The 18,493-nt window shown below is 44.4% G+C and overlaps 1 protein-coding gene across 6 annotated transcripts in view; it reads right to left on the bottom strand.

Moving 5' to 3' along the window:
* Nucleotides 1-18,493, bottom strand: part of sash1a (SAM and SH3 domain containing 1a) — a 194,808-nt gene that overhangs the window by 89,678 nt on the left and 86,637 nt on the right. The gene's annotated exons all lie outside the window — the stretch shown is intronic.

Raw genomic sequence — 18,493 nt, 5'->3', positions numbered from 1 at the left:
TTATCTCAGTTTATAATCTCAGATTATATATCCATTATATTTGCAATAATATAATATAATGTAATATAATTGCCCCTGCAATAAGATATATCTCAAAAAAAATTCTGGGGGTGCACATCCCCACCCCCCGAACCCCCAGATGGATTGGCTTGTTTTGCTCACCGGTCCCTGGCACATTGAAAAAAAAACTGCCGGTACGCAACATCAGATAGTTTGAGAAGCACTGCTCTAAAGGACCAATGCTGACCTTAGCCACTCTTTTTCATTTTATATATTTGTAGAAACGTTTGCTAACTGTTTTTATATTCTGAGCTAGTTTACTCTCATAATCTATCTTACTTTTCTTCATAGATTTTTTGTGGCTTTCTGTTGACTTTTAAAGATTTCCCAATCCTCTAGTTTCCCACTAATCTTTGTCACTTTGTATGCATTTTCTTTCAATTTGATACCCTCCTTTATTTTCTTAGATATCCATGGCTGATTATTCCTTTTCCCACAGTCCTTCCTTTTCACTGATGTATACTTCTGCTGAGCACTGTGAAAAATCGCTCCGAAAGTCCTTCACTGTTTTTCAATTGTCCCACCATAAAGTTTTTGCCCCCAGTCTACCTTAACAACTCCTCCCTCATCCCACTGTAGTCTCCTTTGTTTAAGCACAAGCCACTGGTATTGGATTTTACCTTCTCACCCGGTGCACACCATCTGTATTTTAAATTCACCCATACTGTGATTGCTCCTTCCGAGAGGATCCCTAACTATCAGAGCATTAATTATTCCTGTCTCCTTTCACAGGACCAGATCTAGGATAGCTTACTCCCTCGTAGGTTCCATTACATACCGTTCTAGGAAACTATCACGGATATATTCTATGAACTCCTCTTCAACCTTGACTGACCTGGTTTGGCCAATCGACATGTGGACTAAAATCCCGCATGTTAATTGCCGCATAATTTTTACATGCATCAGTTACTTCTTTGTTTACTGCCCGCCCCACCGTGATGTTATTATTTGATGGCCTATAGGCAACGCCATCAGTGTTCTTTTCTCCCTACGGTTTCCAATTTCCACACAAATGGATTCAACCTTTTCTCCATAGAACCTAAATCATCTCTCACTACCACACTGATTCATCCTTAAATATCAGAACTAGCTCAACTCCCTTACCTTCCTGTCTGTCGTTCAGAATAGTCTGATATCCCTGGCTATTTAACTCCCAGTCGTGACCACCCTGCAACCATGTCTCTGTAATGGCCACAAAATCATACTGATTCGCGATGATTTGTGCCATCAACTCATTATGGACTGACCTCATTAACACTACACCCTGTATGCTTCATCCGATGCCAGTGCTTATGTAGTTACATTGTATATGTTGTGTTGCCCTATTATGTATTTTCTTTTATTCCCTTTTCTTCCCATGTACTTAATGATCTGTTGAGCTGCTCGCAGAAAGATACTTTTCACTGTACCTCGGTACACGTGACAATAAACAAATCCAATCCAATCCAATCATTCATCATTGGCAATGTGAGAAAGGAGGTTGTTGATAGCTTCACATATCTAGTCTCCAGAATCATAATTATCTATCACGTGATCGGAAATCAATACACACACATTGCAAAAGCTGCAACTGTTATGACCAAGCTGAGTACAAGTGTGTGGAGCAACAGTAACCTAGCTGAGAACACCAAACTGTGAGAGTCTACCAAGCATGTGTCCTCAGTATACTTAGTGAATGCAGCAAAGACTTTCTGAGCCACATCAGGCAGTGTTTAACACAGAGTTTACCACTAAGGCACACATGATTGTCTCATGAGCCGACAGGTTGTCAAAGATAATCAATGTACAAGGGCACACAAATTCCTCTGAATCTCAACACTTACTATTCTAATAGTAATTTGGTGGTACAGAACTTGAGTGCGGCTGAAAAAGGTTCATGCCGATAAAGCTTTGGTCTTGAACTCATTAATACTATTCACAAGGGTACCAAATTGTGAAGGGAACAATTTATACAAATCAGTTAACTGGTGCATTCTGCATGAGTTCTACCAATTAGAGTCCACTTGCTAACCAATCAGCACTTGCTTTTCATGCAATATAACTTCCTGCCTTTACAATGTTACTTTTGCAAATTGTCCAGATGAATAAAAGACCAAAAGCTTCAACAACATGTGTCTTTTTTCAGCAATACTAAAGTTATATGCTATTCTCTCATCTTTGAAAAATATTCTGGTTTTCCCTGCGTACCATTAAAGTGGATAATCTCATATAACGCCACATTATACTCCACCTTCGAAGTGCCACATTGTTGGCCACTCATTTAACCTGTGCGTGTAATATATATCTTTTGCAATCTCTTAACGCCCTCCACACAGCTCGTTTTTCCTGCTTAGCTTTGTATCATTAGTAAGTTTGAATATGTTACACTAGGTTGACTTATTTGAGCCATTTATGCAGATTGCAAATAGTGGAGTTCAAGCACTGACCTTTGCAGCACCCCACGGGTTGCAGACTGCAATCCCAAAAATGGCCCAGAATCCACTTTGACAGGTTGTTTTCACTAATGCAGATTCAAGAAAACACTTGTCCATCGCTCCCCCCCTCCGCCCCATCCAAGACTGGATGTACAGAAAATAATCCCAATTATTTAAAGCATATCTAGAATGGTAAAACTGCATACATTTAAAGTTATATTCTTTGTAAGTTTTCAAACTCCAAGCAAATTAATTTACAATAATTCTTCACAATAGTGAATGCATTCTATCACGATTATTTCAAAGCATTAGAGCACAGCTGCTCGGCCTCCATTTCATGCCCTTCGCCCCTTGGCAGACATGCTCATTCTATTCCTGTCGCAGCTGTGCAATCAGCTCAGTAAATCATCTCATAGCAGCTTCACCAGTGAATGGCAGAAAAAAAAACAAAATTAGCAAACCACGGGAAACAAACTAGGGAAATGAAATGCACCCCAAGGTGCTGAGCGTGCTGGATGCAGGCTATGGGTTGGCATAATCCTGGATATAGTGCTGAAGGCTTGTACTTTAGGCTAAACGGTGTCCCGACTCAAGCTGTTCCAGAATAGCAGCAGCATTGCCCAGCTGCGCCCCATCCACAAAAAGCAGGACAACCACTGAATTCCAACAGTGCTGAAGAAGGCAATTTGGCCCACCAAGTCTGCACCGACCCTCCGAAAGAGCACCCTGCCTAGGCCCAAACCCCTATCCTACCACCGTAACTCCACCTAGCCTATACATCTTTGGACTGTGGAAACCAAAGAACCCAGTTAGTTTTCCAGAGGAAACTAACACAGGCATGCAGACAGGGAGAATGAGCAAACTCCACAGTGACAGTCCCCCAAGGCCAGAATTGAACCCGGGTCTCTGGCGCTGTGGCACAGCAGTACTAACCACTGTGCCGCACAAATCCAATCCAACGAATTGCTACGCTTCAGTCTACTCTCAATCATCAGCAAAATGATACAAAACACCGTTGGCAATGCAGTCAAGTGCAACTTACTCACTTATCGCTCGCTAACCAATGCTCAGTTATATCATTACAGACGATGCTGAATCTGATGATGAGTACTATGAATATATGTTTGAAGACTTCGCAGAGGGTGCAGAAAGTAATGGCGTGGAAGGTGAGTCAGACGAAGAGCAGTATGAACTGCTCATAGAATTTTTCGCAAGAGCAAGGACGGGCTTAACAAAAAAGCCCAAGAAGCGCTACTCTGGTGGTTTGGTGGAATGACGAAGTGGTCACTGGGGATGCCCAGACCGCGCTGGACACTGAAAAGCGGAAGCTCTGAGATGGCGCACTCCAAAATAAAAACTGAGATTGAAGTTGCTGATACCACGGGGGACCAGCCACTGAACAAGCTAGAAACAAAACAACATTGTCCCAATCCTAGAGAACCTTGCTCCAGACATACGTGGTGAAATGATTCCGGTAGTCGACTCACCGATCCTCGAGGATAATGAGGATGAATGGGAAGACATTGCTGATGCACACGATGGGAGCAACTCAGATGTTGAACAGATTAACAGAGGGCGAAACAGTCGAGATCCTCAAGGATGCGGAGGTTGAGTGGGAAGACATAGATAATGAATACGAAGATGGCAACTCTGATGTTGAACAGATTGACAACTCTGAGTGAAACAGCAGAGGACCTGATGACTATCTCGCTAGGCAGCTCAATAGATCAATCATATATTATGGAACAAGACCATCATGGTGACCCAATGCCTGGATCATCATGACCAGAGTGTAAGCATAGTTATTTTGAGTGAAGAGGAGCCATTGAGCGATGTTCCAGCGAGCCAAGAAGGGACGGCACCTGGTGCTGTAGATTTAACCTTCACCTAGGCACCAGAAACCGAGGCGTACCAACATCCAGGTGACGCCGCAGACGTGGGCATGGCCACACAATCCAATGATGACGCGTCGGCGCCTCAGGATCCACCAGAGACCCCGCAGACCTCCGAGAACAGGGTGCAGACAAGCACCGAACTATAGGCTGCCAAGCCTCAACATGAACACAAAAGAAGCAAACCTCATGTCAAAACAAGAAGGAGGGAGAGGAGAAGACTGGGAGAGCTAGCTCATCCCGCTGACAAAGGTAAAAAAGGTGAGGTCATGACTGATAAACCTGAGCCAAAAGAAACAGCAAACACAGTGTTGTGGCAGGAAGCGCAAAAGGAAGGGGCTAGTGACGCACATGTGACAAGACAAGAAGCAAGAGGTCAACACACAAACCAGTCTTCGAAAAGGCTGGCAACAGCCCACATAATCAGGGGGGGGGGTCCCATGAGGGAGACGCAATGACCTTTGTGAAAGTGACGGACACTGACCAGGCATATCATGTTTATGGACACCCTAGTTAAACTTGTTCACATCGGTTAAACACATCATAAATGTATAAAAAATGTTAAAAAAGTAATAATTAAAAAAAAAAAATTTAGATTACCCAATTCATTTTTTCCAATTAAAAGGCAATTTAGTGTGGCCAATCTACCTACCCTTCACATCTTTGGGTTGTGGGGGCGAAACCCACCCAAACATGGGGAGAATGTTCAAACTCCACACGGCCAGTGACCCAGAGCCGGGATCGGACCTGGGATCTCGGCGCCGTGAGGCTGCAGTGCCAACCATTGTGCCACCGTGCTGCCCTAAAAAAGTAATAATGATTGTAAACAAACATTAATATTTTCGGAGGAAGGGGATGTGGTGATATGCCTGGAAGCAATATTGTAGATGGCTGGTGGAGTGACCTCCAACCAGCAGGTGGTGGTACAGATCTACCATGAGTATCCAGACAGGGGACATCTGACAAGGCACTCGGATATTAAATGCGGGCACATTCGGTGATCGACAGATGGTTATAAGATGTAAAAGTGGACAGTCGTGCCTAGGTGTAGTTCTAGGGGAGTACAAAGAAACCCCATGATAGCTTGCACTGTAACAGATCACTATCTTACCATGTGTGATTTAATAAAGATTCTGGTTTGGACAAGTCACAAGTCGTTTGATAGATACCTTGCTAGACATCGAACACCAAACACAACACTCAGCAGGTCAAGCAGCATCTGTAGAGAGAAACACTCTTTGAGGTCAATGAAATGTTAACTTCATTTTTCTCTCTACTACATGGTGCTGTCTGCCCTGCTGAATATTTTCAACATTTTCTGTTCCTACAGGGCGAGTCTCACTACCTGCCCTTAACATCAAGTGGCATTACCACCAGTGAATTCCTCACCGTAAACATCCTGGGGATGGGAGGAGGAAGCAACATTGTATCATTGCAGAGAAACTTAACTGGACCAACCACAGAAATATTAGGACCACAAGATGTCCCGCCCGGGAGCAGGAGGATAACTCAGTAGCTGACAACAAGGCTACTTCAGAGGCTGCATAGTTTGCAACAAATAACTCGCCTCCTGACTCCCCATCATCTTTAAGGCATTAGGCAGGATTTGGATGGGATAATCTCCACTTCCCTGGTTGAGTGCATCTCCAAGAACACTTAAATAGTTTGACAACACAATGAAGTTTGCTTGATTGACAGCCCATCAGGCACTATAAATTTTCCCTCCCTCCACCATTGACACAGCACTGCTACCAGAGGGCAGCACAAGTGGATAGCATTGTGGCTTCACAGCGTCAGGGTTCCAGGTTCGATTCTCCGGTGGGTCATTGTCTGTGCGGAGTCTGCACGTTCTCCCAGTGTCTGCGTGGGTTTCTTCCGGGTGCTCCGGTTTCCTCCCACAGTCCAAAGACGTGCAGGTTAGGTGGATTGGCTATGCTAAATTGCCATTAGTGTCCAAAAAGGTTGGATGGGATTATTGGGTTACAGGGATAGGGTGGAAGTGGGGGCTTAGGTGGGTTGATGCAGACTCGATGGGTCGAATGGCCTCCTTCTGCACTGTATGTTCTATGTTCTACCATCTACAGCAGTGTTTTTCAAACTCAGGGTCGCAGGCAGGTTCAGGAGGGTTGTGGCGTGATCAGTCGTGGCGTACCCGGTCGCGGGAGGAACGCCAAACTGCCCGACTGGCTTTTAAAAATGCCGGCCACGGCAGACTTTTTCTCCATGTGCTGACGTCACATGTGTGTGAGAGAGAGAGATTCCTCCATTTTGCAGCTGCCAGCAGTGCTGGTGTGAACTCCAGGGCCTCTGGCGAACAACCCATGAAGAAGCTGCAATCAGGAACAAAGCAGCATAAATATGATTACTTGAGGTTTGGGTTATTCCTTGTGCCACTGCAAATCAGGATTCAAAAGTTCATGTGTGTTATATGCAGGGAAGCCCTCCAAACTTCAATGACATTTGAAGACTAAACATAGCGAGTTAGAGGGCAAACCTCTTGATTTTTTTCAATGGATGCACTGTGATCTTAAATCATCAGAAGTCATTGGCAGAAATGGAACATTAAATACGAAAGCAAGTGAGATTGTGAGGAACAAGCAGGTTCACCTGTCACATTAAATGTAAGTGAAAATGGTGGGTTGTGAAGGTCAGCCGGTGTGGGTCACGATGGTCGGCTGGTGAGGGTCGCAAAGGTCGTCCAACTTAGGCCACGGAGGTCGGCTGGCATGGATCCCGAAGGTTAGCCGGTTGGTAAGAATGGGTCCCAGGCAAAAAAAAAGTTTTAAAAATACGTATCTACAGAATGCACTCCAGCTACTTGCCAAGGTTTCTTTGATAGCATCTCCTAAACCCATCAAACACCTAGAAGGAGATGGCAGCAGGTTCATGGGAAGATCACCACAGTTTAGGTTCCTCTTCAAATTACACACTACCCAATTTGGAAATGTGCTACCATTCCCTGGGTAAAATTCTGAAACTCACTGCCAGCTTGTGGTTGTAACTGCGCCGAAAGGGCTTCGGTGGTTCTTGAAGGCCGCTCACTACCACATTCCCAGTGCAATTAGGGATGGGCAATAAAAGCTGACTTTGCCACTTATACAATTCTCTAGTTTTGGAAGAAAATTAACAAATGCAGGCTATGCCCATTAACCCATTAAAGGACTTTGCAGAAAAGCCACAATGGGTCTTCTGTTCTTTATTAACAGCGATTATGGTTTCAGAGCCATGATAGCACAGTGGTTACCACTGTTGTTTCACAGCACCATCATCCCAGGTTTGATTCCCGGCTTGGGTCACGGTCTGGGCAGCAGAGTCTGCACGTTTTCCCCGTGTCTACGTGGGTTTCCTCCGGGAGCTCCGGTTTCCTCCCACAAGTCCCGAAAGACATGCTGTTAGGTAATTTGGACATTCTGAATTCTCCCTCCGTGTACCCAAACAGGCACCTGAGTGTGGCAACTAGGGGCTTTTCACAGTAACTTCATTGCAGTGTTAATGTAAGCCTACTTGTGACAATAAAGATTCTTATTATCTTATGTCAATAGTGATAGCGAGGATCACCAAGGGGTATTTCTGTTGCATGTAAGTAGCTCCACAAAGTTACAGAACAGGAATGGCGTTGGTGTCTGTATTTTTTTTATAAATTTAGAGTACCCAATTAATTTTTTTTCCAATTAAGGAACAATTTAGCATGGCCAATTCACCTAACCTGCACATCTTTGGGTTGTGGGGGTGAAACCCACGCAGACATGGGAAGAATGTGCAAACTCCACAAGGACAGTGACCCAGGGCCGGGATTCGAACCTGGGTCCTCAGCACCGCAGTCCCAGTGCTAACCACTGAGCCACATGCCACCCGGGTTGGTGTTGTTAAGGAGTGTTAAGAATTTAGTCATCAGTGGAACATCATCAAATAGCACAACACGGTGACAAGGAGGAGCAAAATGTGTTATCAAAGCTTTAACCCATTCACTGCCGTTAATTGATTGCGACATAAATTGCCTGGGGGTGGGGGGAAAGACTGATTAAAACAGATAGTTTCTTTAGCACTCCATGGTTGCAATATCATACGTGAATCCACCGATGCAAAAGCAAAATATTGCAGATGCTCAAATCTGAAAATAAAGTCAAAGAATGCTGGAAACAGCAGGTCAGGCAGTTTCTGCAGAGAAAGAAACAAATGAATGTTTCAGGACAATGGCCTTTCATCAGAACTGGAACAGATGACGGAAGACCATCAGCCTGAAAAGTTAACTGTGTTTCTCTCTCCACATGTGCTGCCTGATCTGCTGAGCACTTCCAGGTTTTTTTTATTTGTTTTCAAATGCACTGATACACGGGATCAAATTTGGAATATTTAATCTAGGTTCAAGACTTTTTTGATTTTAGTGGACAGCAAGCCTGGCCATGACCATGTGGGAGTTGATAAGCAATGACTTCCAGATCGCCCCTCCCAAGCCCCACACCATCCCCTACAATCTTTCTATTAAATAGCCAGAGAGAGCAGGGATGGCTTGCTTCTGATGTCCCATGTGGCATAATTTTCAAAATGACATATTTTGTGTGAGACAGCTGGCACATGGCCATATGTAGGTGCAGACTAAGAAAATTGGACCTTTTTCCTCAGTTTCATTCAGGGCTCCCTTGGGATAGTTGGAAGTCCATTCACAAAATACCACAAGCTGATCAGCTCAAATGGTGCATCATAGAGGCAACCAATTGGACTAGTTGATCTTCATTTAATACAGGACAGCTGTATAAAACCAATACTTTTATCAGTCAATGCATATTAAAAGCTGTTGCTTAAAACCACTTGGACCTGAATCGCTCAGAGATTATTGTGTCAGAGTTGCCACCAAATATACGGAAAATCTGCAGACCGCATCCTTGGCTGAAAATCCCTTTGCTTTGCAGTTTGTTATGACGGCAATTCTTTGTTCCTCTTTCATATTCAAAAAGGCTTTTGCTGCAGTAATTTAAGTTTCTTGTAGCAACAACCCGTAACCATATCTGTGATGAGCGCAACTCAGTATCAAAGAATGATCAAATTTTGAGCAGGTTGTTCAGTTGCCTACTCGCTTGCTTGGGGAACTAAAGGATTTTGGATTTTTCAACATGAATTTTTAATACCAGTTTTTAAAGAAAACAAAAAGGATCGGAGGTGGTCTTGTGGATATTGTGCCTACATCTGAGTCAGAAGCTCCGGGGTGGAGTTCCACCCCAGGACTTGATGGTCGAGGTAGGTGCATTAGTAACGTCTCAACCAGCAAATCCTTCGAAACACACCAATGGCTGACGGTAAGAGCGGGAGAGACTCCTGGTCAGTCACGCTTGATGTGGAGTGGTGCACATCAAGCTATGAGCCTCTGGGGACAGACTAGCGACTTGTTCCAGGAATAACTAGCTGTGGAATCAGACAAAAGGTGTGCTTTAATGCACCACTAGGCGCGGGGAAGAGAATTGGATGGAAAAGGATGGGCTAGAAACCCATTACAGGATTCCCTACTAAAGGAGCAGAATTCAGTTTAGAGTACAAAAAAGATAGAACTGTTGAACTTGATGGAAATCCAAAGGCATATTGGGAAGCATGACAAAATTCATACATATTACCTTAGCTTCAGGCTACTGGTGACAAAGTTATTCAAGAGACTTGCTGTACTTTTGGGGAGATTAGAGCAAGTTAAATGATTAGACAGCTGTCTGGCTGGACCGTGGTAAACTGTCAAAGACATTAGCAAGCTATTTTCTAGCAACACAAAAAGGATATTAAAACAACACTTTGATGGAGATTCTGAAAGAGCAGATCAAGAAGCAGTTTAAGAAAATGTCATCTAAGAATTCATTGCTCAATCATCCAGAAGAAATCTAATCTTTACTTACATTCCTCAATTAGTTGGGAAACATGTTTATTGGTAAAACGTGTTGTGACGTAATGTCAATAAAACAAATTATTTAGAAAGGTTTTCCAGCCTCAGTTGCATCTCATACCCTAAACAGGAAAGAATTAAAACCTCCGCAGCTTACTTTACCAAGACACCATCTTTGTGCTGGGCCTTTCTATACTGGGGGGGTAGTCTATATACTGGGCTATCTATACGGAAAGATAGCCTGTATATTGGGTCTTTCCATATTGAAGGGCGGGCTATATACTGAAGGACAGCCTGTATACTGGGCCTTTCTATGCTGAAGGACAACCTATTTATGCCCTTTCTATACTGAGGGGTGGGCTATATACTGGGCCTTTCTATGCTGAAGGAAAGCCTATATACTGGGCCTTTCTATACTGAAGGGCACCCTTTATATTGGACCATTCTATACTGATGGGCAGCCTATGTGCTGGAATGTATACAAGCCACGACCAAAGCTACTATATTGTAGAACTCCTTGGGAGTAAGTGTGAAATAGAAATGCACACAAAATGATTAGATTTTACAAAGCTCCCCAGGCAGATTGTGTCCATAAAGACAAAAGTTATATATTACGAGCCACTTATTGCAACAATCACAGGCTTAAAACAATTACAAACACTGTTGAGATTTTATTTCAGGAAATTAAAAAAACTGATATCACAATGAATTAAGTGACAGGTAAACAGTGGCCGACTTCAATCTGATTGGTCCAAAATTGAAGATCTCGGAGATTTGACTAAATAGAATTTGCCTTCTCTAATTAAATAAGGCAGTAGCCGTCATTGCAAAAGAAGCGTACATAACAAGGTGGTTCCGCATTCAAGTTCACATACAAAATCCAGATTTACTTGATTACACCCATATAATGATTATATTAACAATCCGTCTGATATCCGAACAAACTCCAACTGACCATTGGTAACAGTGCATCAGATATCTGAACAAACTTAGACTGGCAGTTGGCAACATCATGTCAGAAAGCGGAACATGTTAGGATTGACTATTACTGAAGAGCACGTCAGATATCTGAACTGCACTAATCAACAATGTATCAGGTACCCGAACACACTTGAACTGATTTCCAGCAACGGTGTGCCAAAAACCTGAAAAAGGATTTCAACTACACTAATATACCCTAACCGAACACCAGTAACATTGCACTGGAATGCCGAACAGATCGGAAATGTCCATTAGTCACATCATGTCAAATACCTGAATACACCCAAGTAAATTAATGGTGATGCATCAGTTACTGGGACACTTTCTAACTGTCCATAAGTAGAAGAGTGTTAAGATCCCAGAACTTGCTCAAACAAATAATTGCTAACATTAGAAAAATAACACACCAGGACTGGTTACCAGTAACAGTAGATCAGAACGCTGAATATACTTGGACTGACTATTGAGTAACTGAGTCGGATACATGCAAATACCAGAACTGATGGTTGGTGACAGTGCATCAGATGCTTGAACAGGATCAGTCTTACCTTTAGGAATAATGTATTAAATAGATGAACATGAACAATGTTAACACTGTACATAGTATAACTGATCATTGACAATGAGTCCGTTACCTGAACATGCTCAAACTGACCTTAAAGAATGAAGTGTTAGAGGACGTTGGGACAGATCATTGCTTACAATTTGTGAGACATATCAATGTTCAATAACTGATTGTTGAAAACAGTGTGCCAGATACCTGAACACACTCAAACTGACCATTAGTAAAAGAACATTAGATAGCTGAACATGCACAAGCTGACCTTTTGCAACAATGTGAAAGAAAGCTGCCATGCTGGGCTGAATGTTACTCACGATCAGTCAATTTCCTGAACACGGTTAAACTGAGTGGTGGGTAAGTGCATTAGATACATGAACATGTTCAAATAAACATTGCAATGGTATGTGAAATGTTTGAACTCTCCTGAACTGACCATTGGTAACAGTGTCATATATTTAAATACACTCGAACTGACCAGTAGTAACAGAACTTTTAAATAACTGATCATACTCAAACTGACCATTCAAAAGAGCATTGGGGACCTGGGGCGGAATTCTCCGACCCCCCGCAGGGTCGGGGGAATCGCCCGGGGCCGGTGATAATCCCGCCCCCACCGTGGCCGGAATTCTCCACCACCCGGGAATTGGCGGGAGCGGGAATCACACCGCGCCGATCGGCTTGCCCCCCGCGGCGATTCTCCGGCCCGTGATGGGCCGAAGTCCCGCCGCTGACAGGCCACTCCCGCCGGCGGGAATTGGAGCACATCTGGTGCCGGCGGGATTGGCGGCGCGAGCGGACCCCCGGGTTCCTGGGGGGGGGGGGGGGGGCGCGGGGCGAGCGGACCCCGGGGGGTGGCCCCACGGTGGCCTGGCCCGCGATCGGGGCCCACCAATCGGCGGGCGGGCCAGTGCTGTGGAGGCACTCTTTTTCTTCCGCCGCCGCCACGGTCTCCACAATGGCGGAGGCGGAAGAGACACCACCTACCGCGCATGCGCCGGTGGTGACATCAGCGGCCGCTGACGCACCGGCGCATGCGCGAACCGGCGAAGGCCTTTCGGCCAGCCCCGACCCTGGGCGGCTGGCGTCAAAGGCCATTGGCGCCAGTTTTGGCGCCAGTCGGCGTGGCGCCAACCACTCCCAGGCGGGCCTAGCCCGTAAAGGTGCGGAGAATTCTGCGCCTTTGGGGAGGCCCGACGCCGGAGTGGTTGGCGCCACTCCGCTACGCCGGGACCCCCCCCCCGCTCCGCCGGGTAGGGGAGAACCCTGGACCTGGTTTCTCTCAAAATGGTCGTTGGTTACCATGCGGCAGCTTCTATCGGTGGCACACTGGTTAGCACGGCTGCCTCACAGATCCAGGCACCCGGGTTCAATTCCAGCCTCGGGTGACTGTGGAGTTTGATTTCTCCCGTGTCTGCGTGGCTTTCGTCCGGGTCCTTTGGTTTCTTCGCACAGTCCAAAGTTGTGCAGGCAAGGTGGATTGGCTATGTTAAATTGCCCCTCAAGGGCCGGTTCAGACTCGATGGCCCGAATGGCCTCCCTCTGCACTGTAAATTCTACGATCCCTATTATTTTTTGAACACACTCAAAATGGCCGTTAGCAACACTGCATCAGAAAGCTGAACACGGTGGGACAGTGTGTGAAATACGCGATGCTGGTGAGCACAAAAACTGATTGATAACAGTGTGTCAGGCATGTAAACACTTTCACATTTACCACAAACACTGCCTCAGATTCCTGAACATGCTCAAACGGCGGTGAGTAAAAGTGCACCAGACACATGAACACTCAAGCTGACCACAGTGCGTCAGGTAATCAAACACACTCAATCTGACCGTTACAAAAGAGTCAAATATCTGAACATACTTAAGCTGACCAGGGTAACACAGTCAGATACCTGAAGTGACTGTTAGTAATAATGCATCAGAAAGCAGAGGATAAATGAATATGATTAAACTATTAGTGACATTCTAATCATAAGAACATAATATGTAAAAGTAGGCCATTCAGCCCATCAAATCTGCTCCATCATTCAATGAGATCATGACTGATCTGAAATGATAACCCTCAACTCCACTTTCCCCGCCTTATCCCCATAACCTTTGATTCCCTGACCGATTAAAAATCTGTTTATCTCAACCGAGAACATACTTAATGACTCAGCCTACACAGCCCTCTATGGTAAAGAATTCTGCAGATTCACTACCTTCAGAGAGAAGAAATTCCTCCTCATCTCAGTCTTAAACATCCTCTCAGCATCTACACTGTCAACCCCTCGAATCTTTTTTGTTTCAATGAGTTTTGGTTCAACCTGCTCAACCATTCCTCAATACAATTCTTTCAACCCAAGAATCAGCCTTAGTAAACCTTCTTTGAACTGTTGAACATCAGAGATGAATACACTTGAATCAACTTCACGTGTCAGTGGCAAGAAACATTTCTGACACACAAGTGTTGGAAAATAGCCATCTCTATGAAATGAAATGAAAAATGAAAATCGCTTATTGTCACGAGTAGGCTTCAATGAAGTTACTGTGAAAGGCCCCTAGTCGCCACATTCCAGCGCCTGTCTGGGGAGGCTGGTACGGGCTGAGAGCGAATCCAACCTTCTCCCTTGGCACACAATTCATTGCTGAATCTCCCAGTATCAACATCCTGGGGGTTACCCTTGACCAGAAACAGAACTGGAGCAATTGGTTAAATAGACTGCTTACAAAGATAACTCAGAAAATTCTACAGCGACCAACTCACCTCCTGATTCCCGGAATCTATTTACCATTTACAAGACACAAGTCAGGGGTGTGATGGAATACTCTCCACTTGCCTGGATGAGTACAGCTCCAACAATACTCGAGCTTGATACCATTCAGGACAAAGCAGCCCGCTTCATTGGCACCCCATCCACCACCTTCAACATTCACTCCCTCCACCACCGACACACAGTGGCTTTGATGTGTACCATCCACAAGATGCACTGCATGACCTCATCCATGCTCCTTCAAAAAGCACCTTCTAAACTTACGCAACCTAGAAGGACAAGGTCAACAGATGCAAATTCCCCTCCTTGCATTAGCCGGGAAGGCAACTTCCAATGCAAGGCAACTTCTTTACTGGTTTGATTAGTAAGTTTGGGACTGGTCTGAGAAGTCAGCACCTTCTTGGGTAAAGTCAATTGGTACAGGATTCAAACCGTTCCTGCTGACGTCGCTCTGCATCACAAACCAGCTATCCTGCCAACTGAGCTAATCGACCCCATTCAAGAACAGTGCATTAGATACCTGATCACACTGAAACTGACCATCAGTAACAGTGCATCTGATACCTGAACACACTGTAACTGACCATCAGACACCTGACCATCAGTAACAGTACATCAGACAGCTGAACACACTGAAACTGACCATCAGTAACAGTGCATCTGATAACTGACCATCAGACACCTGACCATCAGTAACAGTGCATCAGATAGCTGAACACACTGTAACGGATCACCAGTACTGTAACGGATCACCAGTAACAGATCAGACACCTGAACGCATTGTTACTGACCATCAGTAATAGTGCACCAGATACCTGAACACACTGTAACTGACCATCAGACACCTGACCATAAGTAACAGTACAGACACCTGAACACACTAAGTGACCACCAGTAACAGTACATCAGATACCTGAACACACCGTAACAGACCATCAGTAACGGTGAATCAGATACCTGAACACACCGCAGCTGACCAACAGTAACAGTGCATCAGATACCTGACCATCAGTAACAGTGCATCAGATACCTGACCATCAGTAACAGTGCATCAGATACCTGACCATCAGTAACAGTGCATCAGATAGCTGAACACACTGTAACTGACCACCAGTAACAGTACATCAGATACCTGAAAGTGTAACTGACCATCAGTAACAGTACACATGGCACCTGAACACATGGTAACTGACCATTAGTAAAGTGTAACAGAATAATAATAATAATCTTTATTATTGTCACAAGTAGGCTTACATTAACACTGCAATGATGTTACCGTGAAAAGCCCCTAGTCACCACACTCCACCGCCTGTTCGGGTACAGGGAGGGAGAATTCAGAATGTCCAATTCACCTACAAGCACATCTTTCAGGACTTGTAGGAGGAAACTGGAGCCTCCGGAGGAATCCCACGCAGACACGCAAGATCATGCAGACTCTGCACAGACAGTGACCCAAGCCAGGAATCGTACCTGGATCCCTGGCGCTGTGAAGCCATAGTGCTAACCACAGTGCTACCATACTGCCCATGTGCCACCGTGCCTCCTGCAACAGACCATTAATAACACTGCATCAGGTACCTGAACACATTGCAACTAACCATTAGTAACAGTACATCAATTATTTGAAATTACAGTAACTGACCATCAGTGAAATCAAAGTCACCGTAGCCCCCGAGGACCATTGGTTGATTTCCCCATTTGAGGGGGAGCTGACAGGTGGTGATTTCATAGAATTTACAGTGCAGAAGGAGGCCATTCTGTGTCACAGATGCGGAGAATGGGCCCGAGGACAAGAGGGAGAAACAGGGACAGCACCGATATGCTTGGCAATATGGCCAGGGCCAGCACCAGGAGCCCACCCAGGGCAGAATGACTAGATAGGGTTCACTGCCATGGGTGGGTGAGGAGTGGAAAGAGACAAGTTAATAGTTATAAGGTTCATTCTTTGAATATGTACATTTTCTCTTTCTGTTTCTGTTTTGTATGTCTCTGCTCGTTTCTCCAAATGAGCTCTGTAAATATGCAAGCATTAACCTTTCAGTGATTGCTGGACTATGCACCACAAAAATGTGAAAATCAATAAAGATATTAAGATATCTGAACACACGGTAACTGACCATTAGTAACAGTACATCAGATATCTGAAGACACGGTAACTGACCATTAGTAACAATACACCAGATATGTGTACACATGGCAAGTTACCATCAGTAACAGTAAATCAGGATGCTGATCATGTTCAAATCAAACATTAGTGAAAGCTTGTCTGTTATCTGACAGCCTTGAGCTAATCACAAGTAACAGTGCATGAGATATCAGAACACACTGTAAATGACCACTGGTGACAATGTATCAAATACCTGAACAAGCTTAAATGGACTGTTGGTAACAGTGCATCACATAGCTCAACATGAAATTACTGGCCATTGTTGAGTCCATCTGTTACCTGAAATGTCCGAGCGAATCAAATATTCAAACTGACTATTCCTAATACTGTAGTGTGTCAGACACCTGAGCATTCTCAAACTGACCATTACTAAGTGTGTCAGACACCTGAGCATTCTCAAACTGACCAAGTAGACACAGGTCTTTCCTCCTGTGGGGCATTCTAGACAAGAGGTCATAGGGATAAGAGGTTAGAAGTTTAAAACAGAGTTGAGGAGAAACTACTCCCAAAGGATTGTAAATCTGTGGAATTCGCTGCCCCAGAGTGCGATTGATTCTGGGACAGTGAGTAAATTTGAGGAGTTAGTTGGGTTGACTGGTTATAGAGAACGGGAAGATGGTAGAGTTAAGGCCAGGATGAGATGAGCCATGATCGAATGGTGGAGCAGACTCGATGGGCCAAATGGCCTAATTCGGCTCCTGTATCTTATGAACTTGTGACCATTACTAACAGTGTGTCAAATACCTGAACATTCTCAAACTGACCATTACTAACAGTGTGTCAGATGGCTGAACACACCTAAAATGAATTAGTAACCATATGTCAAATATTGGTACAAATTTGAATTGAACATTGTTAATAAAGTGTCAGATACCTAAATATGCATGAACGCACCATTCATAACAATTGTTAAGATGCCTGAACAAACACAAACTGCCCTATGGTAACAGTACATTATGAAGCTGAACTAGCTTAAATCTAACATTAATGAAAGCATGTCTGTTACTTGAACAGTCTTGAGCGAACCACAAGAAACAGTGCAAGAGATATCAGAACACACTGTAAATGACCACTGGTGACAATGTATCAAATACCTGAACACGCTTAAATTGCTCGTTGGTAACGGGGCATCAAATAGCTCAACATTAATAACTGACCATTGCTGTGTCCATCTGTGACCTGAAATGCCTGAGTGCATCAAATACTCAAACTGATCATGGCTAACAGTGTGTCATATACCTGAACACTCAAAAACTGACCATTACTAACAGTGTGCAAGATACCTGAAGACTCTCAAACTGACCATTACTAACTGTGATGTGGAGATGCCGGCGTTGGACTGGGGTGAGCACAGTAACAAGTCTTACAACACCCTGATGAAGGAGCTGCGCTCCGAAAGATAGTGATTCGAAACAAACCTGTTGGTCTTTAACCTAGTGTTTTAAGACTTATTGTTACGTTTATCACCACCTGAACATTCCCAAACTGACCATGACTAATGGTGTGTCAGGTGACTGAGCACACCTGAAATGACAGTGCGTAACCATGTGTCAAGTACTGGTACAAGTTTGAATTGAACATTGATAATAAAGTGTCAGATACCTCAACATGCACTAACTCCCCATTGGTAACAATTGGTGAGGTGCCTGAACACACACAAACTGACCTATTGTAACTGTGCATAAGATATGTGATGCTCTTCAATCTAACGGTCTTGAACGTAGACAAATACCTGAACAACCTTTAGCTGACCACAAATAACAGCGCATCAGAAAGCTGAACATTGACTGTGAGCAAC

The sequence above is a fragment of the Scyliorhinus canicula genome, chromosome 1, assembly GCF_902713615.1.
Source record: "Scyliorhinus canicula chromosome 1, sScyCan1.1, whole genome shotgun sequence".
Classification (NCBI taxonomy): domain Eukaryota; kingdom Metazoa; phylum Chordata; class Chondrichthyes; order Carcharhiniformes; family Scyliorhinidae; genus Scyliorhinus; species Scyliorhinus canicula.
This window is presented reverse-complemented; position numbering and strand designations above follow the sequence as displayed.